This window comes from Neofelis nebulosa, chromosome 3 (assembly GCF_028018385.1).
Source record: "Neofelis nebulosa isolate mNeoNeb1 chromosome 3, mNeoNeb1.pri, whole genome shotgun sequence".
NCBI classification, from domain to species: domain Eukaryota; kingdom Metazoa; phylum Chordata; class Mammalia; order Carnivora; family Felidae; genus Neofelis; species Neofelis nebulosa.
Window position 1 is genome coordinate 140,177,837 of NC_080784.1, and position 26,543 is coordinate 140,204,379.

General features: G+C 42.3%; 1 protein-coding gene and 1 long non-coding RNA gene across 5 annotated transcripts in view; one reads left to right on the forward strand and one right to left on the reverse strand.

Moving 5' to 3' along the window:
- Positions 1-26,543, forward strand: part of RASGEF1B (RasGEF domain family member 1B) — a 580,386-nt gene that overhangs the window by 289,955 nt on the left and 263,888 nt on the right. The gene's annotated exons all lie outside the window — the stretch shown is intronic.
- LOC131507396 (uncharacterized) lies at positions 4,306-12,850 on the reverse strand. Its single transcript, XR_009259482.1, has 3 exons — positions 12,707-12,850; positions 11,561-11,628; positions 4,306-5,002 (listed from the first exon to the last, which is right to left on the reverse strand). It is a non-coding gene; the product is annotated as an uncharacterized LOC131507396 (long non-coding RNA).

Below are 26,543 nucleotides of genomic sequence, written 5' to 3' on the forward strand. Positions count from 1 at the left end.
TGGGCTAAATGGGTGATGAGCATTAAGGAGAGCACATGTTGGGATGAGCATTGGGCATTACATGTAACTGATGAATCACTGGGTTCTACTGAAACCAATACTATATGTTAACTAACTTCAATTTAAATAAATTAAAAATTATAACATTTGAAAATTTATAAAATCATAAATATAAAGTAAGCATATATATATATATATATATATATATATATATATATATATATATATGAAAGAAAAGGTCAGACAGGAGAAATTGGCAAGAAACTAGAGAAACAATCTTTAAAAAAATTTTTTTTAAAACAACGTTTGTGTGTTTTCAGAGAGTGAGCATATACCAGTGGGGAAGGGGCAGAGAGAGAGAGGGAGAGAGAATCTCAAGCAGGCTCTGCACTGTCAGCACAGAGCCCAATGTGGGGCTTGAACTCATGACCCGTGAGATCAGGACCTGAGCTGAGATGAAGGGTTAGATGCTTAACAGGCTAAGCACCCAGGCGCCCTGAGAAACCACCTTTTTAAGGGGCAAGAAGACCAGTCTTAAAAGAAAAAAGGTAAGAACTAGGCCCAAAGTCTATAAAATGAGACCAATATTTACTTACTAAAGGGACTTGAAAGCTGAAGGAAAATCACTAAATTTTAGAAATAAAACCCATCTGGTCATGCTCAAGTCAGCCCAGTAATTACAAACCTTGGAAAGGCATTGGGGAGAAGGGAGTGCAAGAGAGGGCAAGAGAGCACAGGCGGGGGTGTGCAGAAGGCAGAAGAGCTGTGCTGTTGCCTGTATAGTGCTGGCCATCTGTCACCGTCCTTAAACCCTAAGGGCTTTGGCTTCCACACCCTCTCTCATCTTCTGTGGGGTCCTTGGAGAGAAATTAACCGGGCTCCCACTCCCCTGGCACAGCAGTCTGTTGTTACACATATGTTCAAATTGAGACCCTGTCTTCTATGAGAAGCTGTTTTTCATTTATGCATATGTAAGCCGAATCAGCTTAACCAACCACTAGAGGTCCAAGGCCATTCCTAGCAGGTGTCTTTCTCCACCCCCGTCCTCCCCTGTCCACCTCCCCGGCTTCTGCTGTTGCCTTCAAAGCAGGTGCCCTACCCTGAGTCTTATAAATGGAAAGTGTCCACATATAAGGCCTCTCTCTGCCTCACGACTCTCCACCTCAGTCACAGCAAGAGTTGCTACGGCCAAGAACTGGGCCAGCAAAAATACAAAGATGTTTTTCAATGAGGCAAAAATATGCAAACAAACTGGTTTGAAGGGAGGTGCAAGGCAAATCGAGAGTCTGAGCTCTTGACCTAGGGCAGAGGGAGGAAGCTCAGAAATCAACGTGCTTGTGGCTCAGAAGTAGGCATGTAGGGACTCCATTGATTTCAGTATCCTATGTAAGTCTAAAAGGAAAAAAATAAAACATGAATACTCCAAACTTTATCAGATTGCACTCCTCACAACAAAAGTTTGGATTAAAATTTCTCTCATTTCATCAGATGTCTGATATTGTTTATTTGAAGTCTTCATGTAATAAATATGGAAGAAGTTATCTCTTCTTCTAATTTCCTCTGCTTTGGTTGCAACTTTGGGTGTGCCTAGTTCCTGGGGACGCAGCCCCTCTTCTACTGTGGTGAGACAGTTGCCTACTGGCCTATGTTTCTACATCTCAAGGGTTACTATCTCTTTTGTGAGGAGCTAATCTCCCAAACTGTCATGTTGAGGGTATGAGATGGGTGCAGACAGTAAACTTCCTGAGAAGAGACAGGGTCAAAAATACCTCACCCAGTTGGAAACCGTAGCCAACTGGGGCAGGCAGAAGTGTGTGTGTGTGTGTGTGTGTGTGTGTGTGTGTGTGTGCACGCCTGCCTGTGTGTGTGTGCCTGTGTGTATCTATGTTTGTGTGTGTTTATGCATGTGCACATCAATCTGCTGGCAACATCTATCTTGTCAGTTTATCAGGCAAATCTTCAGGATTAACTGACTGGAGACCTCTTTTTAGAGTAGACTTGCTTCTTTGTTTTTTTTTTAATGTATTGTTAGACACAGGTGTATGTACAGGGTTTGGTCCGACAGTGGTTCTCTGCACTGGCTGTATAGTGCCAATACCTGGGGAGCTTTCAAACTACCAGAATGTGTGGGAAAGTCTGCTTCAATTGGTCTGGGTGTGGTTTGTGCAGCAGGACTTTTAAAAGCTCTCCAGATGATTCTAATTTGCAGACAAGACAGCACCAAAAGTGTAGAGCTCCTTCCTAATGAGAACCTTAAAGAGGATTCCTTAGGCTAAGGGGCCAGATGAAAGGACATGTTATGATGATATCATTAGTTGTAAAGAGGAAAAGATACTGCAAGTAAATATTTAAATGCAGGTCTTTCTGTTTACAAAACAGCAGGACCAAAAGCTCTGAAGTAGTAGGGGAAGCCACAGAAAACACTCGATCTCTTCCAGTTGTATTCTTGCAAATGCATTTATGTCAAATATATTATGCCCCCCTTCTCTTAAATACTAGGAGAGGCTCAGGAAGCCTGGAGTCCAGAGGTACAGCTCTATTAGCAACATGTCCACTTATTCTCCCTGGAGTTCAAGCAACAGAATAATCTCTACAAACAAAACCACTGCTTTCAGCGCACATCAAGATAGACACCCAAGCCAAGCTGTCTAGATCTGTCACCCCCAATTTCCAGGTGAACAGACTGTGAAACCAGAAAATTATGCCACAGGGGGTTTGGAAAAGAGAATGGCAGTCAAGTTTGCATTGTCTTTCTGCATCACAGACACTCAAGCAACTTTCCATGACATGATTAGATTTCAGTCAAGGAATTTCCTTCCTTATAATTTTATCAAACAGTGTCAAGGATAACACACCTTTGCTGAGCACAGCTGTGTACCAGGCATTCTGCTAAGGACATTAAATGGATTATCTATCTCATTTCTTTCACATCCTCTACAGGAAGTAGATGGCTGTTTTCTTCATTTTACGGGTGAAGAAACTGAGACTTAATGTGGCCTTATGACATGGTCATTATCTTGTGTCTAGTAAATGATAGAGCAAGGATTTAAATCTAGATCTGTGACTTCAAAAGTCATGCTTTTATTACTGAGTTACTGCCCTTGGTTTATAGACTTCCAGAATAAAGCATTCCAATTTTCCTTGTTTTTCAGTCCCTTGGCTTATCCCTTTCTAAATCTGAATCCTAGTAATTGTACGGATGAGCAATTTTTTGTTGTTGACTTAATTAAAAATGAATCTTTCTCTAAGAGTTTGCCGATGCATACGTGTACTAAACAATAGCTGACTTTATCACTGGGGATTGAGATGTTTCTGTATGCAATCTGATTAATCACAAGAAGGGAACAACAGCAATAAAAATTAAAGAGCTGCTGAATATGCTCATGTGCTGATTCATGCCATTGGTGCTGCTATTTTTGTCAACATTGAAACTGGATTTTATCTTTATACCGTTCCTTTTCTGTTTGAGCTAATGGTTGTGATAGCATTTTGCTCAATCTGCCAGAGATACTTGAAAATCTTCGCAAAGTTATCATTAGTAAGTAATGCAAAACAGAGCCAGTCAGGGTTTCTCTGTCATGGATTCATCGAGTGAAGATATGAGGCATGAGGATACCTGACTTTTTCTAACATTGGCTGTATACCACAGAGTAATAAACAGAGAGGACAGGAGGACAGCAAATGAAGGTTCTGTTAAATTGCATTTGATGTGTCTATATAAGGGTCCCCATGTACATGTCTTCTACTAACTTCTATCCTGCACATTAATGTGATGCCTAGCCTCTGAGAAATCTTGTCATTTCAGTGTAGGCTGAGCCTTGGGTTTACTACCTAAGCTTGCCGTGTTCTTCTGAGGGCCTAGATGGGATGGCTCTTCTGTCACAGTGGTGTGTATCTGGCCATTATAGAATGGTCAGGGACTCATGCCTGGGTCTCTGCACTTGAACTCACAGTGTCAGCAGGTGAAGGCTGTCCATGTGAATTTGTGGAATCTCTAGCACATCTAAAATCAGTTTCAGGGGCGCCTGGGTGGCTCAGTCGGTTAAGCGTCTGACTTCAGCTCAGGTCAGATCTCGCGGTCCGTGAGTTCGAGTGCCGCGTGGGGCTCTGGGCTGATGGCTCAGAGCCTGGAGTTTGCTTCCGGTTCTGTGTCTCCCTCTCTCTCTGCCCCTCCCCCGTTCATACTCTGTCTCTCTCTGTCTCAAAAATAAATAAACGTTTAAAAAAAGTTTAAAAAAAATAAAAAAAAATAAAATCTGTTTCAACCTTCTCAGGGTCTTTGGAGGCCAGAAAGCCTAGAATAAATAAATCTGAAAGATCAGTTTATTTCCTTTTGAGGCTTGTATTCCTCTGATGCCAAGATCAATTTTTTTTTTTACCTCCTCAAATAAAGCAGGTGGCAGAAAGTCTTTTTATGCTGTTGGGCTCTTCTAATTTCTGGGCTCAAGATTCGACCGGACTTGAGAAGGTGAGGGGAAGAGGTGATGCTCAGTCTCATTCATTGGTTGGCAGAGCAGCCGTGTGCCGCTCTCCGTGAACCATGGGCAGGAAGCATGTGGCTGAATGCTGGAGATGTCCTTTGATGGGGAGACCAGGTTTTGTTTCCTTCTGGTTATAATATATATCATAATTTATATAATGATATCTGTATAATTATATATATTATGCTATACTATAAGTTATCACTAAAATGAATTTTGGAAATAATGCAAAGATATGAGCAAAACCTAGAAAGAGGCTGTAGTGGTCAGAAGGACATTGTAGTGTTCGCAGGGCACTCCACAGCTTGATTGCCCTCCAGACATTTGTTGGAATTGCACTTCCCCACAATTCCCTTGAATTAGGCGTGGTCTTATGACTGCTTTGGCCAGCCAGGTGCACATGGACAGGAAGCTGAAGCTCTGAAGGCCGAGTGTTGCAAGGCTTGCCTTTCTGCTCGCATGATGGGTGCTGCTCCATCAGCCCCGGTCCCTGAGGAAATCTTCTTATGGTTCTGCTTGGGCTATGTAGAGAGAACAAGAAGTAATCCTTTGTTATTTGAAGCTACTGAATTTTGGAGTTATTTGGATTGGCAGCATAGTCTGATTGATAAGGAAATCATCATGTTAAAGCCTCCATTTTTTTTTAAATATGAAATTTATCGTCAAATTGGTTTCCATACAACACCCAGTGCTCATCCCAAAAGGTGCTTTCCTCAATACCCATCACCCACCCTCCCTTCCCTCCCACCCCCCATCAACCCTCGGTTCTCAGTTTTTAAGAGTCTTTTATGCTTTGGCTCTCTCCCTCTCTAACCTCTTTTTTTTTCTTCCCCTCCCCCATGGACTTCTATTAAGTTTCTCAGGATCCACATAAGAGTGAAAACATATGGTGTCTGTCTTTCTCTGTATGGCTTATTTCACTTAGCATCACACTCTCCAGTTCCATCCACATTGCTACAAAAGGCCATATTTCATTCTTTCTCATTGCCACATAGTATTCCATTGTGTATATAAACCACAATTTCTTTATCCATTCATCAGTTGATAGACATTTAGGCTCTTTCCATAATTTGGCTATTGTTGAGAGTGCTGCTATAAACATTGGGGTACAAGTGCCCCTATGCATCAGTACTCCTGTATCCCTTGGGTAAATTCCTAGCAGTGCTATTGCTGGATCATAGGGTAGATCTATTTTTAATTTTTTGAGGACCCTCCACACTGTTTTCCAGAGGGGCTGCACCAGTTTGCATTCCCACCAACAGTGCAAGAGGGTTCCCGTTTCTCCACATCCTCTCCAGTATCTATAGTCTCCTGATTTGTTCATTTTGGCCACTCTGACTGGCGTGAGGTGATATCTGAGTGTGGTTTTGATTTGTATTTCCCTGATGAGGAGTGACGTTGAGCATCTTTTCATGTGCCTGTTGGCCATCTGTATGTCTTCCTTAGAGAAGTGTCTATTCATGTCTTCTGCCCATTTCTTCACTGGATTATTTGTTTTTTGGGTGTGGAGTTTGGTGAGCTCTTTATAGATTTTGGATAGTAGGCCTTTGTCTGATATGTCATTTGCAAATATCTTTTCCCATTCTGTTGGTTGCCTTTTAGTTTTGTTGATTGTTTCCTTTGCAGTGCAGAAGCTTTTTATCTTCATGAGGTCCCAATAATTCATTTTTGTAAAGCCTCCATGTTGAGAGGTAGTAGAAATATGACAAAGGAAATCGCTCAAGAGGAAAGGTCTTACAAATTTCTTGTTTGCTTGTTTTAACCTTAGGAATTGCCTGCCAGAAAATAGAGGAAAGGATTGAAAGGTATTAAAATGTCCAGGCCAAGCCCTATAAAGCTCCTGTTTTTTTTTTTTTAATGGAGTAAAATATATATAACATAACATTTCCATTTTTTATATGTACAGTTTAATGACATTAAGTATATTCACACTGTTGTGCAGCTATAACCACCATCCATCTCTAGAACTTTTCATCATCCCAAACTGAAACTTTGTACCCATTAACCAATAACTCTGTTTCCCGTTTTAACCTCCTGGCAACTACCACTTTACTTTCTGTCTCTATGAAGTTGACTATTTAGGTACCTCATATAAGTAGAATCATATAGTATGATTTTTGTATCTGGCTTATTTAAAGGGTCTTTTTTTTTGTAAAAAGATTGCCTTCTAGTTTTTGCTAGCAATTCCTTTATCTGTCTAGCTATTTCCAAGACAGTCTTAGCTCAGAGAAGAGAGGAGTGACAGGAATCTGCCATAATCACTGACTCTGGCAGTGGGTTGAGGCGGCTGCATGCTTTCCAGGCCAGAGGTCAGTAACCTTTCCAGACTGGAATGCCAGAGTTCTAAGACCTGTGCTTCCCTTGGGTCAGGGGTCAGGGATGGTTTCCAACCCTGAGTGACCAAGTTCTGCCTCCTACTGATATGGGAAGGCAGGTTGCCATATCCTAAAATCGAGGTAGAGAGCTTTGATTTCTTTCAGTTGTAATGATTGAGCGCATTGACAGCAGGTGATTATAGCTTTCAAAAGGGGCTATGACAATGATGACAGGTCCCAAAGCCATGGAAAACCATCTTATGGACCATCAGAGAAAGAGGAGGGAGGCTTCTTCATCATTCTTTTCACTTAAAGACAAGTTACGTTGTGGGAAGTTGTCTGGGTCAGTCTTTTTGCTTTTTGGCAATTGCTCTCCCCCGCCCTGCCCCAAGAATTGTACTTGTTAGAAATACATGAGCAGTCCAGGGTGAACATTGGAGGGGCAAGGGATGGCCATGGGAGTAGACTCAGTGGCACTGATTTGAGGGCACATGGGCAGAGTGGTGAAATCTCTGTATTCTGGCCATCTTGAGGTTTGGAAATCATCACAAGCAAAGGTTTATTTTTTTAAAAAAAGGGTCATAGGAAATTTCAATAATTGCCATAAAGATAATAAAACTGTTCTCTAGTTTACATATCTCCCCAGAGGTATCATCTATGTGCCAGGCATTTAACTAGGTGCTGAGGATTCAGCAGAAGCATAAACACACATGGTTTCCTCCTTCATGGAGCTCCCAGTCTAGGGAGCAAATTTTAATCAATAAGTCAGTCAATAAGTATTTATTGAACCTGCATTATGTTCCAGACACTGGGGATACTCTAGGAAGCTAAGCAGACACAAATCATGTAAACAAAATGTCAAATTGTAACTCTAATAGGGGCTAGGAAAGAGATGCGTTCTGTACTGTGGGAGCCTATAATCCGAGTTTAAAGTAGCCAGGGAGAGCTTGCTTGGAGATCCAGGACACAAAAGAGCTTCACCAGCTGAAACGGGACAAATGTGCACTTGAGGCAGAGGGAATGGCACTGCAAGGGCCTTGCGGGTGGGAGCTTGGGGAGAATGAGTATGAATGGAAGCCTTTTGTGGTTGGAGTGGGAAGAAGGGATTGGTGGACAAGGTAAGGCGGGGAGGGTAGGTGGGAGCCAATCCAGAAAGGTATCCTTATAAAAGTGAGAGGAGAATGACCTGTTATTTTCCTTGTTAGGATGTGTGCATCTTTTCTTGGGACGCCTGGGTGGCTCAGTCAGTTGAGCATCCGACTTAGGCTCAGATCATGATCTTGCAGTTTGTGAGCTCGAGCCCCACATTGGGCTCTCTATTGTTGGTGCAGAGCCTGCCTTGGTTCCTCTGTTCCCCCTTCTCTGCTCCTCCCCCACTTGTACTCTCTGTCTCTCTCTCAAAAATTGATACACATTAAAAAAAAAAAAGAATGTGGGTATCCTTTCTTTTCCTTCTCAGTATGCCATCATGATTAACAAAGAGCGTAGTTTCTGGAGCTAGACTGCCAGGGCTGGATCTCTGCTTTCCCACGTATAAGCTTTGTGACCAGAGAAAGGTGTAACATCTCTGCATCAGTTTCCTTATCTGTAAAATGGCAACTATAACAGTACCTACATCATAAATTTGTCAGGAACATTAAATGAGTCTATATATGTAAAGTGTTTAGAACAATACCAGGCATGAATTAAAAGCACCACGTGAATAAGACCTATTATTATGGCCCTGTATTGTAGAGAACATCACTAGTCACCAACTGTTGTTCCCCAGTTACTTCACGAAGGAGAAACTCAAACCGAATTATATCCAGAACACATAAATGTTTGCATGAACAGAAAAAAACCTAAAACAAACTGTAGGTCTCTTCAGTGTCCATTTATAGTATAGAAAAGTGCATTTCTCAAGTAAATCACCTTAGAAAAGTGCTCTTTCAAAGCTGAGAGAATTAAAATACCTTCTCCTTTGCCCAGTGTGTATTTGAGATTTTTGGAAGAACATATATTCCTGATACTGATTCAGATGACACTTGGAATTGACTCAGGGCAGAACTTACCTCAAATCCTTTCATCATTTTGCCATCGATGTAACTGAGTAATCTTACACGGTAGAGTCAGAAGCAACCTTAGAGATCAGCTAGTCATTTGTTCTGATTTAATTGGCTGTTGGTTTCTGCATGAAGTGATCACATTAGAAAATAAGAGCTGCCAGTTTAAGAATTTAATAGACAAGTAATTAATTAATTAAAAAAATTTTTTTAACATTTATTTATTTTTGAGACAGAGAGAGACAGAGCATGAACGGGGGAGGGGCAGAGAGAGAGGGAGACACAGAATTGGAAGCAGGCTCCAGGCTCTGAGCCATCAGCCCAGAGCCCGACGCGGGGCTCGAACTCACGGACCGCGAGATCTTGACCTGAGCCGAAGTCGGACGCTTAACCGACTGAGCCACCCAGGTGCCCCGACAAGTAATTAATTTAACTGAGATGCTTCAGTGAAAATCATAAATACCATCTGCAGCTTCTCCTTTGGAAAGTGGTGATACATTTTTGCTGAAGTTTCCTTTCTCTTTTAAAAATCTATTTCTGAAAAATAAAAATAATAAGCAGCCTTTGTACCTATAGGTTTGGTAACATTGTGAGTCATCAGGCCCTCCATGTGGACGATGCTGTATTATTAAACAAACTTTTATTGAAAGCTCACTATGTCTGAGGCTTGTGATGGATGCTTTTATATGATGCCTCATTTAATCCTCATGGTAATTATGTGGAGTCCTGGGTAGGTCTCGGGCCCCACTGGCCTTGGATCCCATCTCACCCTTCCTGTGTTGTGTTCTGTATGGCAGAAGACTCACTCCAGCAGCTGCTGTTCCTAGCGTTTCCTGTCCAGTGGTTCCTTCTTGGGTTTGGGCATTGGGAGGCACTGGTAGAGATGTTGGGTGGCAGTGGGGAGAGAAGTCAGGGTATTTCTTCCATTTCTCTGCCTTGGGCTGTGCCTTCTCTATGGCTCTAGCTCCCATGGGACTGTCCGGCCATGGTTCTAGCTTCCACTTGGTGGCTCTGCCTCTAGGTTCCAATAACATTATCCATTCCCTTGGTCTCTCTAGCCAGGGGATGGTAGAACTTCCTGCCCTTACTCATCTCTGGATTGCCCCATTGCCTGCTGTTTGGCTTCCAGATTCCATCACCTGTAAAATCAGTTCTCTGCATTAAAAATAAACTAATTTCTTCTTTCTTGTTTAGGCCCTGACTGATAGAGTTCAGTATAAATATACGTGTGTGTATGTGTGTGGAAACAAAGGACCATATAGGCTATATATCACAATTTTTTTTTCTTTTTAAATTTAATTAAGTAATTAACTTATTTATTTAAGAGAGAGTATGCACAAGTGGGGGAGAGGGGCAGAGGGAGAGACAGAGAGAAAGAGAGAGAAAATCCCAAGCAAGCTCCACACTCAGTGCACAACCCGATGCGGGGCTTGATCCCACGAATCTGGGATCATAACCTGAACTGAAATCAAGAGTTGGATGCTCAACCGACTGAGCCACCCAGGTGCCCCAATATATATCACAATATTAAGCTCAATAGTATAAATCTACCAATGAAATCAAAGTCCTAGCACTTCTAAGTTCATATGTACCTTTTCTATTGTCATGTTATGGTACCTTCATAACTCTCTAGGAAAGGTAAACCCCTTTTTATAGAGGTGATCCCTCTTGGATCATCAGTATCATAATGGGGTTTACCACAGCTCTGTTTTAGTTCAGTTGGATTGATGACTTATTGCGGGATGATTTTGAGGGTCAATATCCTACATGTGTCCAGAAATGGAATTATTAGGCCTTGAAGCAGCACATTAAAAAAAAAAACAAAAAAACCCTTTTATGTGACTACTAAAGCTTCGCTCCTTTGGGAGTCCTCAGTAGATCCATGGAGCCACCAAGCTCTGACCACTCTTGAGAACTTTATTCCTCATTTTGAGTTTAACTCAGAATCATGATATGGACACTCTTAAATTATTGGTAAGTCCCACATGTAAGATCAAAGGCTTTGGACTTTGCCATAATTTTAGACTTAATTTTTTAGACTGTTTATAGGAATAAATCACAGGCTAGAATGTATGTGGTCTAAAAACATTGAAGGATGCTTAGGATAGCAAAAAATCAATAGGGCTCGATAGTATTTTTAGATTTCTAGAATATCCTTAAAGGGTAAGAATTTGTCCAGGGCCCGGCAAGGGGTGAGGTAATTAACCCCCTCAGATTCACCTGGGGTCAGGAGCAAGCCTTGAAGGGTGGTTCTCATACCTCGCATACCCCTGCCCTGCAATAGGGCTGGTCTATGTGCTGCCCTGAGGCGTGATCTCATGCCTGCCTTTTCTTACCTCATTGTCCTCACTTCTGCTGGTCCTCTCACCTGCACCCACACCGGCACTGTTCAAATCCTCCCCATATATCTTTCACAGCCTGAGTGCCACTTGCTGCCCAATTCCTCCTAAGTAACTTGTTTTCCTTCAAACTCTTACGGTGTGCCTACTTCCCATGATCTTGTACTTCTTCATTTTACTGGGTTTTATTACGCTTTAATTTCTCCAATTGCGTTAGCCTTGTCTTTCCAAGTAGATCACAAACTCCTTAAGAGAAGAACTATTTCTTACTTTTGATCATCTGCCACACTACCTCGTACAGAGCCAATACGTGTTGAATAATTGATTTGGTGTGAAAACTGCTTCAGTCTTCTAGCTCCCGGCCACTTAATCTACTTAGTTACCTTACTGCTGTCTTCTGTAGCCATTGGGCAGCCACTGCACAGTACAAGTTTTGAGCACTAACATATTTCTTCCAGTCAAAAGAGAACCATGACAGAGTTCCAGACACGGTGGCGAGGAGAGAGGGAGAAAGAAAAAAGTGTATTTAGAAACCCAGCTTGTTCTCTGACCTCAAAGAACTTGTTTGCTGGACGTTACTGAAAAACAAAGCTGCTCAGAACATTTATCAGTCTGTCTTCAGACCAGAACAATTATCAGTCCATCTTCAGACTCTGGGATATCGTCAAACAACAATAGGAAATGACATATGCCAAGAAATTCTTGGTGGGATGTTTGGGTACAAAGGGTTTTCTTTCTTTCTTTCTTTCTTTCTTTCTTTCTTTCTTTCTTTCTTTCTTTCTTTCTTTCTTTCTTTCTTTCTTTCTTTCTTTTTTTTAATGTTTACCTGTTTATTTTTGAGAGAGAGAGAGAGAAAGAGAGAGAGGCAGAGATACAGGGAGACAGAGGATCTGAAGCAGGCTCCATGCTGGCAGCAGAGAGCCCTATGCAGGGCTTGAACTCACAAACCATGAGATCATGACCTGAGCCGAAACCGAGAGTTGGATGCTTAACTGACTGAGCCACCAGGTGCCCCCAAAGGGGTTTTGTGCTTTAAGAACATTAGCTTCTACATCCGTATGAAAGACCAGAAGGTCATGGTTGAGTAGCTATTATTTACTGAGCTAAGAATGCTATGGTAACTTAAATCTATATGCTGGATTTTTCACCACAAATGTAGATCTAGGTATTCTAAATTACACTAAAAATGAGAAAACTGAGATCCAGAGTTTAAGTAACTTAAAATAAAAAAGTCACCTCCTCCAAGAGGCCTTCCCTGGACCAGGATGGGTTAAGCACCGTTAGATTTCCCATAGCAACCTGTGGCTATCTTTATCATAGTCCCTACATATTATTTTATATAGTGAGTAGAAAGTAATATAATCATCTATTTTATAGATGTGTCTCCTCTGTTAGATTGCAGCCTCCTTAAGGATAAAGTTCAGCTTCTGAGTTTTCTCTGTGTTACATTTATACTCCCACTTTCATACATGTCATAGACCTTGGGGTTTTCCACCACAGAATGCCCTTCAGTTATTGAGAATAATTACCAGCTTTATTATACAGTCAGGGTTCCTCTGTGTGTCTTCCTTTTTTATGGAAGAGAGCATTTAGGACATTTTCTTTCTTAGGAGACACCAGCCCCACTGCATTTTAGTGACCAGAAAGGCTCTGTTTCCACAAGTTAACATCAAAAGAGGATAGCTTATAGTCATAATTGCTCCCTGGGAGAAGGGTTGCCACGGACACTGGAGAACATTCACGGTTAATTTTATAGAGCCATGGCTAATGGGACAAATCACTCAGCCATGGAGACTCCTCAAGCTCAAAAAGCATAGAGATGCAAAGAGGGAAGCAGGTCATGGGCTCTGCCCTGGGCTTCTGAGGGGGTCTTTGGCAAGGGGAAAGCAGGCAGATGTGACTCACCAGGTCAACTGTGGGTGGCATTGGACTCAGCTGTCACAGCTGGGCTGACATCAGCAGCAGGGGATTGACATCAGTGCAAAGACAGCATCAGCGAGCCAGGAGTGTGTGGTAGGGACAAGCAGGGTTTGAATACCCAGAGAAGAAAACCTTCTGTTGGGCGGGGCGAGGGGGGGGCAGGACTACCAAATAGCAGCAGTAAGCTGGGTTTTTTTTTTTTTTTTTTTTTTTGCCATCCAAGGTCTAACTAGGCACAGCTGACTTGGTGCTCATCTAAGGAGGTGCTGTGATGTGTCCTAGATCACATGGAATATTAGAGGTGAGGGTGAGCGGTAAGACTCCCAGGCCGGTGCTCTCTCCATACACCATACAGAAAGGGAGACAAGAGCAGATTTTTACAAAAAGTTGTGAAATCAGGTTAGGAACAACCTGACCCTTGAACAGCCTGCTTCTCAAAGCACAAAAGGTCTTTTGGGTGTTTAGTGACTGCAGTGATTTGACATAGCAGCTTTTCATTACTTCCTGGAGGTGATTCTTACAGATTAAGCCAGAAAAAGATTGCCGTAGTGCAGTCATCATGCATGTGCTGATCTTTATTGATGTTAAGAAGCAAGAAAGAGATTTAAGTGGGAACCCTTCCTGTGCAGGCAATACTCTGCCTTTCAAACAGGAAACCATAGTGCATAATTAAAACTATAATAATCTTTAAAAGATAATAAGCAGCTTGAATTCCCTAAACACTTCACTTTTTCAAAATGCTTTGATGAATCCTATCTCATTTGATCTTCATAGCTACTTCTGCATAACTTGGGAGGCAGTAGTAATCACCCATTTTGTAGATTAATCCGAAACCAGAGAGGTTTGGTGATTTGCCCAAGACCACACAGCAGGTACTGTCAGAACTGAGACGAGCATTTTGCTTCTTTATCTGGTGTTTTTGTGTAGTAAAGTTCACAATCCCTTATCTGAAATTCTGAAACCCAAACAAAAACAACATAAGTCTATTTTTTTCTTTCCTAACTCATTTGCTGGCAAAATTTTTACCTATCTTGATCTAGTTTTGGCAATAAAACCTGTTTCGAGATGATGTGAAGCTCTTTTTGTCCTCTTTAGGGAGAATATTTGTATTTTTTTTACCAAAATTTTCATGTGTTCAGTTGCAGGATGCTGCCCCAAATCAGTGTGTTATATTTATTGTATTAGTCATATTGTCTTTCTACAGTCTCTCCCCAAAAAATTCTGATTTCAAAAACACAATACCAGAGTTTTGGATGATAATTGTAACTCTGAAGTAGACTGTCTTTGTCATCTAACGAGGGAGGCAATAAGGTATTTCCATTAACCAGAGATTCTGGTTAACAGTCACTATAGATGGTGTACATGTATTGCTATTATTGAACAAATGAGACTATAATGAAATAGACTTAATATCAACTCAGCAGTTGTTGTGAGAGTGAAATAAGATAATTCAGGTAAATCATTTATCACAGCGTCTGGTTCATAGGACACATTTCATAACGAGAGTGTTAGCTATTACCTTTCTCAATAAACTTTGTATCCCCATGTTACAGATGACAGGCAGAGGTTAAGTAACCCGCCAAGGTCACATGGCCAGTAAGTGGCACCGCCGGGGACGAGACACCCAGGCTGACTCTTCCACCCAAAGCATATGCACGACCAATGGGGTATAAATAATTCTAGGATCTTCCAGGGGGCTCTAGAAGTCCTTCCAGATCATCATTATGAAAATTAATTACTGAATCATTGGACTGCAGCATGTGGAAGTGTTGTTTAATAGCCTGCTGGTTAAGAGGTTTTGCTGGCTACAGATAGAAGGAGTAGGAGAGGGAGAGGGAGGGAGAGGGAGACAGAGAGAGGGAGAGAGAATAAACTAGAGAATGTCTTATAAATTAAAAAGTTGGAATGACTTTATGGAACAATTGGCAAACCTCTATGTCAGAGAATTATTACAAGAATATTAACTCCTTTGGATAGACTAGATGAGGTCTTCCTGGGAATTCTGTCAAAGAAAAGATACTCCTAGGACTTTCCCCAAAGTTCTGTGGACTAGGCCAGTGAAACCTATGGTTTTTGGGTAGAATAATAACTGTGTGTGTGTGTGTGTGTGTGTGTGTGTGTGTGTGTGTGTGTGTAATGAGAATTCCCTCCCCTTCTACCCTCCTGACAGCTCCCCTGATGACAGCTTTTTTGCCTTCTCAATTTCCTGCTTTGAAGCTAGGAAATTTTCATTTGCTTTGGTGGGGAAGGTGGTGGGCTGAGAGAGAAGGGGCAAGAAGAGGAGAGTGGGATACAGATCCTTGAGAGAGGAGAGGAGAGGAGAGGAGAGGAGAGGAGAGGAGAGGAGAGGAGAGGAGAGGAGAGGAGAGGAGAGGAGGGAAGTGCTTGCTTCAAAAATGGATTCCAGTCCAGCCTCCGTCCTTCACCACTCCCATCCCAGATGGTGAGAGCAGAGCCCCCATGCCTGTGCCTGTGGTCTGTCCGGGCAGCCTGGCAAGACAGTGAGCCCCTCGGTGGCTAAGCCCGAGATTAAGAGGACCTCAGTGCCATTGTGCTGGCAGCTGCTCAGGCTCACCCGTGTGCCGTGCGGCCTCAGCGCATGTCTGGTCTTCCTCGCTGTTTGGAGCAAGGCACTTGAAAGGCGCCCCCTCCCCCAGACTCCTTGACATTTGTCCAGAGATTAATTGGGCTAATCCCCTTCTTGGAAGAATAGGTTGGAGAGTATGTATTCAGGGAGGGTGAGGAGGCAGGCCAGGATTGAAGAGGCTAGCATTAATGAAGGCACTGGGGCTTGCTGGAGCCTTTGAAGGAAGAAAAGAGCAAATTTCTCTGCTGTTCCTGGACAAGGCTGACAGGTGGGCAGGGAGACTGCGGTTCTTCTGTTCCGCCCGGCTTTGCCAGAAGGTCTGTGTGCACCAGCAGTAACAACTTTTGACAGCACCAGCTGTCACTCAGGGAGGGAGCGCTCCCGGCACACCTTGGCCTGCCATTCTCGTTTCTTGTACTGAGGGCAGAGGGTGAGAGCCCCAAGATAGGCCATCCTGAGTGTGGAAGACACGCATTGCCCGGACGCTTGTCTGGGATGCTTACAAAAGTGTATATTTACAGATTGTTTTCAATCAAGCATTCAAAATAAACATCATTTATTACTTGAGATTTATGGTCGAGGGGAGGCAGGGGGCCACATACAGTGTTGTCTTGTGCTGTATGCAGCTGTCCATACTCGACAAGGGATGCAAGTCTCTTCACCTTATTGTCTAGTAATAATAGCTAGCGTTCCCTGGGAGCTGCGTGTGTGCCAAGGCACCGGTCTAAACATTTTACAGGTATTAATTAATTTCCTCTTCGTAACAGCCCAAATGAAGTAGATGCTAATATTGTCTCCATTTTACAGAGTTAGTACCATGCCCAGGATCATTTGTAAATCGTGGCACCAAGGCTCAAATTCCTACAGTCTGCACTGGCTGCATTGCTAACAGAGAAAAGGGACTAAGGATTTTGCCTGGGCTAGTCTCGGTTTGGAACGTGACTTCAGTGAGATTGAACAGTTAATTGAGGATAATGCATCCCGGGAGAACTGAGGATAAAAAGCCATGGAAATGCTCTGAGGTCCCTGGGAACCCTCTGAAAGATATGTGCCTAATTGTACTATCGGTAGAAGGTTTCCTCCAGCTAACAGGATTGCACGCATGTGCTGTGTTCATTGTCAATTGCTGTAGGCACCAGCTTTAACAAATACGAAAGGACTGGTGGTTAATCAAATGAACTTAAGAGAGTTCTTTAAATGGGATTTATATTGATGTCCATCATAAAAACTATTAATAATGAGGAACTTAAAAAAACGTCATTGCGAAGTGAAAGGGAATCTGCAAAGGTATGAATATCTGTTCATCCTTTATCAGAGGTGAGGTAACCAGGTCAGAGAAATGACAGATGCTAATAATGGCAGAACAACAATGGGGAGGCATATCTTTGTGGTTTTGAGCACCATGAGAGATCTTTGAGTTTGGAGCATCTAACGTTAATCTGTTTGTTTCTTCTATGTAACCACTGTCCACTCAGCAGGTAGCACACACACAGCCTCTTTGGCCAGCGATATTCTTTCCTATTTTGAGAATCGGTTTCCTGGCACCAGAGACCAGTGCAGATTCTTAAGTGGGGTTCAGGAAGAGAAGGGAAAGTAGATGCAGAGGCAAATCACCCCCCTCTTTGAACTTTAAAACCACCTAAGAAGGAGTACTGTCTTCATTTTATGATGAGGAAACTAAAGATCAAGGAAGTTGCTAACCCAAGACCACACAGTGAGTAAGTGGCCAGACTGGACCTGTGCACAGGCTGTGACGTCCAGGGTGGTGCTTTCTGCACGGCCTCCACTCCTGCTTGTCACCATGTGTCCAGCACTAGGTGGTGAAGATGGTGAAGGAAGGAAGGGGAGAACCTCATCTTGCCAGACTGGCACCATACCCCATCCCTCCTCGGCTTTGTTGCCAGACTGTTTTTGCCACATCCTAGTCAGTCTCCTTGCTATAGGCAGGGAAGGTGTGGGGGGAAAGGAGGTAGACATCCTTGCTTCCTAATTTCCCTCTTATATCCTTCTCCCAGTTCAACCACAACACCCTCTCTCACCTCCTAACTGCTCTCATCCCATGTGGATCTTCACTGCTTGTTTGAAGCTGAGAGCTCACTGCTGGTGGCTACTTAAGATGGAAAATGACAGGGGCGCCTGGGTGGCTCAGTCGGTTACGCGTCCGACCTCGGCTCAGGTCATGATCTCGCGGTCCGTGAGTTCGAGCCCCGCGTCGGGCTCTGTGCTGACAGCTCAGAGCCTGGAGCCTGTTTCAGATTCTGTGTCTCCCTCTCTCTGACCCTCCCCCGTTCATGCTCTGTCTCTCTCTGTCTCAAAAATAAATAAACGTTAAAAAAAAAAAGATGGAAAATGACAAATGACTTTGGTAATCTTTGGTAAACTCCTGGGCTTGAGATATTTGAGCTCACAAATTGAGATCTAGGTAGATCTTTCTGTGTAGTTGGGAAGGTCTTTTTTTTTTTTTTTAACCCCCCCCCCCAACGTTCGTCACTGGAGCAGAGTTATAGGCTCATTACACCCAGAAAAAAGCTTGATGCTAGAGTTTGTCAGAAGAGAACCTGTCCCAAACCAAAGATTTCCAAATAAACTATTAAAACAGGCTCTTTTTACAAGTTGGGATCACTAGCAAAATCTCTTGCTTCTCCATATGTAGAGTCTTCTGATAAAATGCTCAGTGGTATTCAAGTTGTACTACTTTTGCATAAATATCAGCCTTATTTATACAAGGTAATATCATATATATCTATCTGACTTTATTTTAAATTTTAAATGTATTTATTTATTTTTAGAGTGCATGCGAGCAGGGAGGGGTAGAGAGAGAAAGAAAAACAGAATCCCAAGTAGGCTCTAAGCTGTCAGTACAGAACCTGAACTGGGGCTCGAACCCACAAACCATGAGATGACAACCTGAGCCAAAACCAAGAGCCCAATGCTTAACCAACCAAGCCACCCATGCACCCCATACCTGACTTTATTTTAACATGGTTTAATTTGATAGGTGACAGGATCAAACCCAATTTTTCCTTCGTGGTACTGGTATGGTGTTTTGGGTCCACATAGCCCACTGCACGTACCATTCTATGGTCTTTCACTCACATGCCTTTGCCTCACATCAGATGTGAATGCCTTAGTTGCATGTACCGTGTTTTAACTTCTTTTGCATCTTAGTGGAACATCTTTCCACCCTTACCCTGTCCAATCCATTTTCCACTCAGTAGCCAAAGAGAGCTCTTGTGAAAACATAAATCAGATTGTGTCGTTTTCTTGCTTAAAACCCTTCAAGGTTTTCCCATTGCCTTAAAATACAATGTGCATGCCTGACTGGGGCTCACCACTCCCTACAAGTTCTGGCTCTTGTCTCCCAGCTGTAAGCTCCTGGCCTTGGCTCAGTGCTCTGCTGCCTCAGGGCCTTGGAACCTGCTCCTCTCTCTGTCTGGAATGTTCTTCCCCTGGCTTTTGTACAGTTGGCTCCTTTTCAAGCCTCAAGTCTTAAATGCTTAAATGTCAGAAAGACCTTTCCCTGAACACTCCACATGAAGCAAGTCATTTCTGTTATGTTCTACCTCTCCACTCTGTTTAAATTTCCTTATAGTATGTATCACGTTCAGCGATTACTTTTATTAACTCACTTTGGGTTCTCTGTTTCTTTTATTAGAGTGTAGGCATCAAGAGGCCAGGGGCCTCCTTCGTTCACACATGGATCTTCAGCACAAAAAATAGTGGTTGGCATGGATCGGTGCTCCATGTATATGTGCTTAATAAATGCATGCATGAATGAACAAATGAACAATCACAGAGATTTTCCTATAGTCATTACCCAATAGGAATTACGTGTAGGGATTCTACCAATGGTTTGAAACTTTTGTATTTACCCAAATGGATGGTGTGACCCCTCATGCTTGTGAACACATGCCAACCACAAGAGACAGGCTTATTCATATTATATATTTTATTATTATTATTATTATTATTATTAATTATTATAAGAGAGCACTGCCTGAGAACGAGAGCAGAGACAAGGGACCCAGTGCTACTCTGCTTGTCTGCTGCTCCCGCATAGTCTGGATACCTCCTTCTGCTGAACCCTGCATCTTTTCAAGCCTGAGACGGCCACACTGCCTTTGGACACTCTTGAGTACAAATGAGAATGAATTGGGAGATTCTCAGTCCTGAATTTGAAAGATTTTTCTTCATAGCTCTTTAAATAACGCATCTGCTTTTACAAGAAGCTTTAAAAGACATGGAGGTGGATAATTAGGATCTAACCCCTCGTAAGGCGGCCGCTGCCCTGATGACAACATCACGCCCTCCGGAAGGTGGCCATCTTCAGAAACTGGTTATTTATACTGTCATATCCAAAGCCCTAGGTTTCTTTTTCAGATCTGGTGCTAGCATGCTGAGAAGCAAAGGAGTGAGCCTCACTGACTCTACAGACATTTAGGGTAACTTATTTTTGGCTCTGCCGGAAAATTTCCAAATTTAACTTAAAGGAAAAGTGACCAGACCCCAACAGACTAGGGTGTGCTCAGTACCTCTATTGTTCCTCAATTTATGCACTAGGGGCCTGGGAGCATACTGTGGAAAATAACTTCTCCAAAACATATTATCAAGATCGTTTGAAATGTATTTTCTGAGACAAAGATGTTATCTTATTTAAAATTTTATATTTGTTGGGACACCTGAATGGCTCAGTCGGTTAGGTGTCTGACTTTGGCTCAGGTCATGATCTCATGGTTCATGAGTTCGAGCCCCACGTCGGTCTCTGTGCTGACAGCTCAGAGCCTGGAGCCTGCTTCGGATTCTGTATCTCCCTCTCTTTCTCTTGCTCCTCTCCCACTTGTGCTCTGTCTCTCTCTGTCTCTCAAAAATAAAATGTTTTTAAAAAAGTTTAAATCAACTTTTAAAAAATAAATAAAAATTTATATATGTTTATATTTATAGTGCTTACTAGAATTTCCAGTGTACCATTTTGGTTAAGTTCCTACAGCACTATTAATAATAGCTAATGTGGACTCAAAATAGAAAATGACAAGGATTATTCTAATAACATTCAGGAAAAATTTCATCCCTGCATTATCAGCTCTTTTGAGATTGAAAAATAATTTCCTAAATTGTGGCCTAAGGTGATAATCTCCTAAATACTGTCTCTTCTCTCAGTTCTTATTTTGTTTATTGCCTTTGAATCATTTGTGGATTTAAAGCCACCCCACTGAGTACCAACTCATCTCTGCCAGGTGCACTGGGTCTCAATGGGTTGGAAGTGAAATGTGGGGTCCCAAGCAGGGAAAGAGATGGAAGCCACACTCACAGTTTATTTGCTCACAGATGTTCACATAATAGAGGCTGAAATTTAAGAAGTAGTTTCTTTCTCTTTGTATTTGTGAGGAGACAAAGAAAAACGGTTGTGTGGGGGTTGGGGATGCAAGGGGCAATGAAACTCTGAGAAGAATTGGGAATATCCATGTTCATCGGCCCTGGCAAGAGAATAAACTCATTGACAAGGGTATTGATTTTTATTCTCAGGAACACAGACTAGGGCATTTGGCTCTTGATGAGTCATTACCAAGTGACCTTTACATGAGGAAGGAACTAAGGCTTGATCCAAGATGAGGACTCCAAGAACCATCCATTGATTTCTCCCCTCTCCCAGCACCCTGAAGAGCTGTGGAGGAATCATTATGCAGTGTCAGGGTCATGACAACTCCCGATGCTTTGCGATACTGCTTAGACCTTGGCAACAGATTCCCCCTCTGCCTATGTCAGTGACGCCAGTTTTGGTCTGTGTTGACTGCGGTGACAGGTCGCCTCCTGGTACTGAGTTCTCTGTTCTCTCATGCAAGGAAAGGGAGGACATTGTGGATGAAAGAAAGACATTTGCTGTGACTCTCTAGGCGAGGACTTTCTAGGCTAGAAGTGTAGAAGCCACAGTGTTTCCTCCCGTGTGCGCTGCTCCTATAGTCAGGGTTAGTCACCAAAGGAGTAATTGCTTCTGGATTATGACTTTTGTGGTCAGAACAGCTAGATTTCTTTTAGATTTGATTAAGTGTTGGTGTTTAAGATGCTTTTCCAATGTGTTAGGATTCTTCTAAAATTGCACTTGTGATGAGCCCCGAGGGTTGTATGTAAGGGTTGAATCACTAAATCCTACACATGACACTAATATTACACCATATATTGGCTAACTAGAATTTAAAAACTTGGGGGGAAACTTATTACATATATTTACATATATTTTAAATTAATGCTAGGTTTTGCAGGCCAGTAGACATTATTCCATTCATATTGCCAAAGATCTTATTTAAGAAAACATCCGTGATTAGGCTTACTAAATCAGGACATTCTTTTATTTTCCTATCTCATTTACTAATTATGCAAAATAATTTTTTTATCTCGTTCAGCTAATTTCCACATGACATTTAAATTTGTCAATCAGTTACTCTTGAAACTAATCAGATGATGTCAAATCCCTAAACTTTTAATAAACAGGTTCAAACCCCACAAAATGTCTTCATTTGAGAGACTGAAAATAGATGTAAATCTTTAAAAAGAGCAGATAAGAGAATATTTTAAGTGAGACATAGTGTTTTCAGGCAACAAGATCACGTAATCATGGGAATATTTCCAGACATCTGTTTTCAAAATGTTCTCTTTTTTAAAAAAAAGCAATTTCTAAATTCATTGTAAAAACACTCCTCCATTATGGAGGGGTAGATTTTAAAAGAAAATAGAATTACATTTTTATTTTTTTATTTTTTTATTTTTTTAAATTTTTTTTTTCAACATTTTTTATTTTATTTTTGGGACAGAGAGAGACAGAGCATGAACGGGGGAGGGGCAGAGAGAGAGGGAGACACAGAATCGGAAACAGGCTCCAGGCTCCGAGCCATCAGCCCAGAGCCTGACGCGGGGCTCGAACTCACGGACCGCGAGATCGTGACCTGGCTGAAGTCGGACGCTTAACCGACTGCGCCACCCAGGCGCCCCAAATTACATTTTTAAAAAAATGAATTAGTGGATTTATTGTTTTGAAAAAATACCTTCTAGATACCTTACAGGGGTAGCAATCTCTTATATTGCAGAGCACATCAGAAGATTTGTATTTATTAAAAGAGAAATACGAAACTCACCTGTAAGCCTGATAACTTCAGTATTGCCATGAGACAGTGGAGTACCAGAGTTTCATGGATACTGCCATCCCATTGCAAAATACTCTAGGCAATTAATGAATAGTAATTGAGTATGTAAAGGGGAACATGGTGCTCTGAGTGTTTTTTTTTAAGTTTATTTATTTATTTTGAGAGAGAGAGAAAGCATGCGAGCAGAGGAGGAGCAGAGAGAGGGAGAGAATCCTGTGCAGGTTCCTTGCTGTCATCACAGAGCCTGATGTGGGGCTTGAACTCACGAACCATGAGATCATGACCAGAGCCAAAATCAAGAGTCAGACACCTAACCAACTGAGCCACCCAGATGCCCCACTCTGAGTATTTTGAATAAAATAACTTATAATTCAGGCCGGGAAACATGTATGCAAGAAGAGAAGAGGAGAATCCTTCTTTCCTCACAGCAAACCAAGATATCCTAAAGCCATTTCTCTCTCCTAATCTTTAGGTCCTTTCAAACTCTGGGGCATTCTAAAGGAATGCCTGAATCTTCTCTCTGCTGCTGGTGATCAGTCTTAAAGGGGCAGATGGCACCTTGTTTACAATAGCCCTGGGGTGAGGATATCAATTACCTATTAAAGGGAAGGAACTCACGGCCCAGAGGAGATACTCATTGCACCAAAGGTCACATGAGTCAATGACAGTTTAGGACCTAGAACATTAACTGGAGCTTTATTCACTCAAACACCCAATTTTCCGGGACAGAAAGCAAGCTGGTTTCCCCTAAAAGATGGATCCTTTTTCTGTGGCATCTGACACTCCATTTTTCTTAATTACCTAGTTGTGGTGCTCAAGAAGATGTGAATGTGTCTGTGTGGGACCAAAAGATAAAATCAAACTGTTCAGATATGAAGCATTGTGTGAACTGAAAGGGACATGTTATGATCGACAAACTGTCAGAAGAAATAATGATGAAAAATTTCATTCAACAATAACTAATTTCCTTATTGAAAGGAATCAGTCTTCCAATACTGTTCCACACCATGTACGTACTAAACGGGGCCTTAACCTGTGCCTTCCCTAGAGGCACAAACAGCACCCCCTTGAACCGTACAATGCAGAAGTCCTGGCCCCCTGTGAGGGCAGTGCCAGGTACATAGTAGGTGCTCAGTAATGCACCTGGATGGGTGCACCCTGGATGGGTGCACTGGATGGGTAAATGCACTCGGTGGTCTTTTCAACTTCCAGAATCATTTCCCTGTGAGACTCCAACACACCCTCTAGTCTTCCTGGTTGGGGGGTTGAGATACTGGTGCATTGTGTCACCTATTGTGTTAGTAGGCAGGAACCATTATTCTCTTCCTTTTACAGGTGCGCATGTGAGTGGCTAGTGATTGAGAGTTTAGAAACAAGACTGCCTCTGGTTTTACCTTGATCCTGTAGTCCTAACTTGCTCTTTGGTCAAATAATAGTGAATTAGCCTGGACCTACAGAACAGTGGTCATCCAACTAGCCATTAAGTGAGCATTTTTTAAAAACTTGTTATGGCCAGGCTATCCTGGGAAGTACAAAGATAGATGATATAAACTCTGCTCTCAAATCATTAGTTAGTACATGGCAACTTCTAGAAAGTTGGGGGTTGTCGGAAGGGGGCAAGTCCATCAGGTCAGAGGCTTCCCAAGGTATTTGCACTTAGAAGAAGACTGTGCTGTTGGCTTATTTTGTGGGCCCCTTAGAATATGGTTTAAAATGGAGATGTCAGAATTGAATTTTAATGATATTCAGAAAAGAGGAGAAAGATGAAGCTTCTGTGGCTCACTCTTACCCCCTGCCCCATCTGTTCCCCAAACATAGGCCTGGGCAGCACTCAGTTTCCCTCCCCAGGGGAGATCAGGGTGGCGGCAATGTGAGAAGGACAAGGAGCGGGCAGTGGAGGTCTGAAGAAAACAAGACGGTTCAGAGTAGTGTGAGAGGGAAAGGCTGTATATGAAAGATGTGCTATGTATAGAGATGTCATTGGGGTGCCTGGGTGGCTCAGTTGGTTAAGTGTCTGACTTTGGCTCAGGTCACGATCTCCCGGTTCGTGGGTGTGAGCCTTGCATCCGGCTCTCTACTGTCAGCACAGAGCCTGCCTCGGATCCTCTCTTTGCCCCTCCCCACTTGTGCTTTCTCTTTCTTAAAAATAAACAAACATTTAAAAAAAGATGTCATTAATAGTAGCTAACATTCACTTAGTGCTCCCCATTTGTCAGAGACAATTCTCAGCACTCTGCATTCATTGAATCTTTGTAACCACATGTGGTTGATATTATTAATATTATAGTGTTGTTCAGATAAAGAGATGGAGGCATGGAGTCATTAAGTTTCTTGCTCAAGGACACACCTAGTATGTGGTAGAGGTGGGTTTTGAATACTTCACCACCGCTCTATGCCGCACAATACAGGAGCCCTCCCTTCTCTGCGGTTTCCGTTAACATCAGTCTGAAAGCAGATGATCCTCCTTCTGACATCAGAAGGTCAATAGTAGCCTAACCCTAAATCATGATTCCTACATCATTCACCCCACTCCATCTCATCACATGGGCATTTTATTGTCTCACATCATAAGAAGAAAGGGGAGTTCAGTACGGTAAGATTTTTCGAGAGAGAGAGGGAGGCCACACTCACATAACAGTATATTTTTATTAGTAAATTAATAGTGTATATTTATTACAGTATATTGTTATAATTGTTCTATTTTGTTATAGCTACTGTTGTTAACATTTTGCTGTGCCCGATCTGTAAATGAAACGTCATCATAGGTATGTATATACAGGAGGAAACATAGTGTATACAGTGTTCCATACCATTTATGGTTTCAGGCATCCACTGGGGGCCTTGGAACACGTTCCTCCTTGGATAAGGGGGTACCACATATGATACTTGGATGTGAGAAGTACATTGAATGTAGGGCCCAAGGTGGGCACCCAAGTATCTAGTGTAGAACCACCCCCACCCCCCATGATATTATCATTACGATGGGGAACACCAGAGGAAGAGCAGATTCGGGAGGCCAGCAAAGAGTATGGTTTGGGACAATTTGAAACTAAGGCATCTTTGGGACCTGCAGTTGGAGATGTTCAGTTAGCTGATGGTATAGGGTTCTGGAATTCAGGAGAGAAATCTGAGCCTAAAAGAATTTGAGATAGATCTAAACAAAAACAAAGTAACAAACAGAGAAATGCACATAGCAGGAAGCCAAACATGTTTATAGTACTTGAAACTTTGACCCTAGATTTTGAGCAGCTGATTTTCAGAGTTGCTAGTTACCACGATCCCTAGCATTTATACAAAATAGGCTTTCACACATAAAGTTTATTTCTCTGGCTCTTCTCTTAGAGGGCCACACTGAGTGGTAATTTTTTTCTTCTATAGCCTTGATGGATTTGCAACCATACATCTGTAGTCTTCCACTCAGCACCGTTTGCCAGCATTATTGGTATAGTTTGTGTCCGTGGAACTGATTGACATATGCGGACATCTGATGCACTGTATTGGTCCCATGAACACTACATACCCACCAAAGAAGCTGACTGATAGCAATACTGAGAAAGAGGGGAGATCCTGTTGGTGTTTTTATGAGTCCGTGAAAATAATGTTTCTGGGCTTATATGTTCAATAAATCTACTTGCAAAACCGATGGAACATTCTATATTGTGGGGAAGATAAATTAGCCTGATGCCTGTGCAGTTCTTTGTTTCCTGTTCAGTAAAAGAGGGC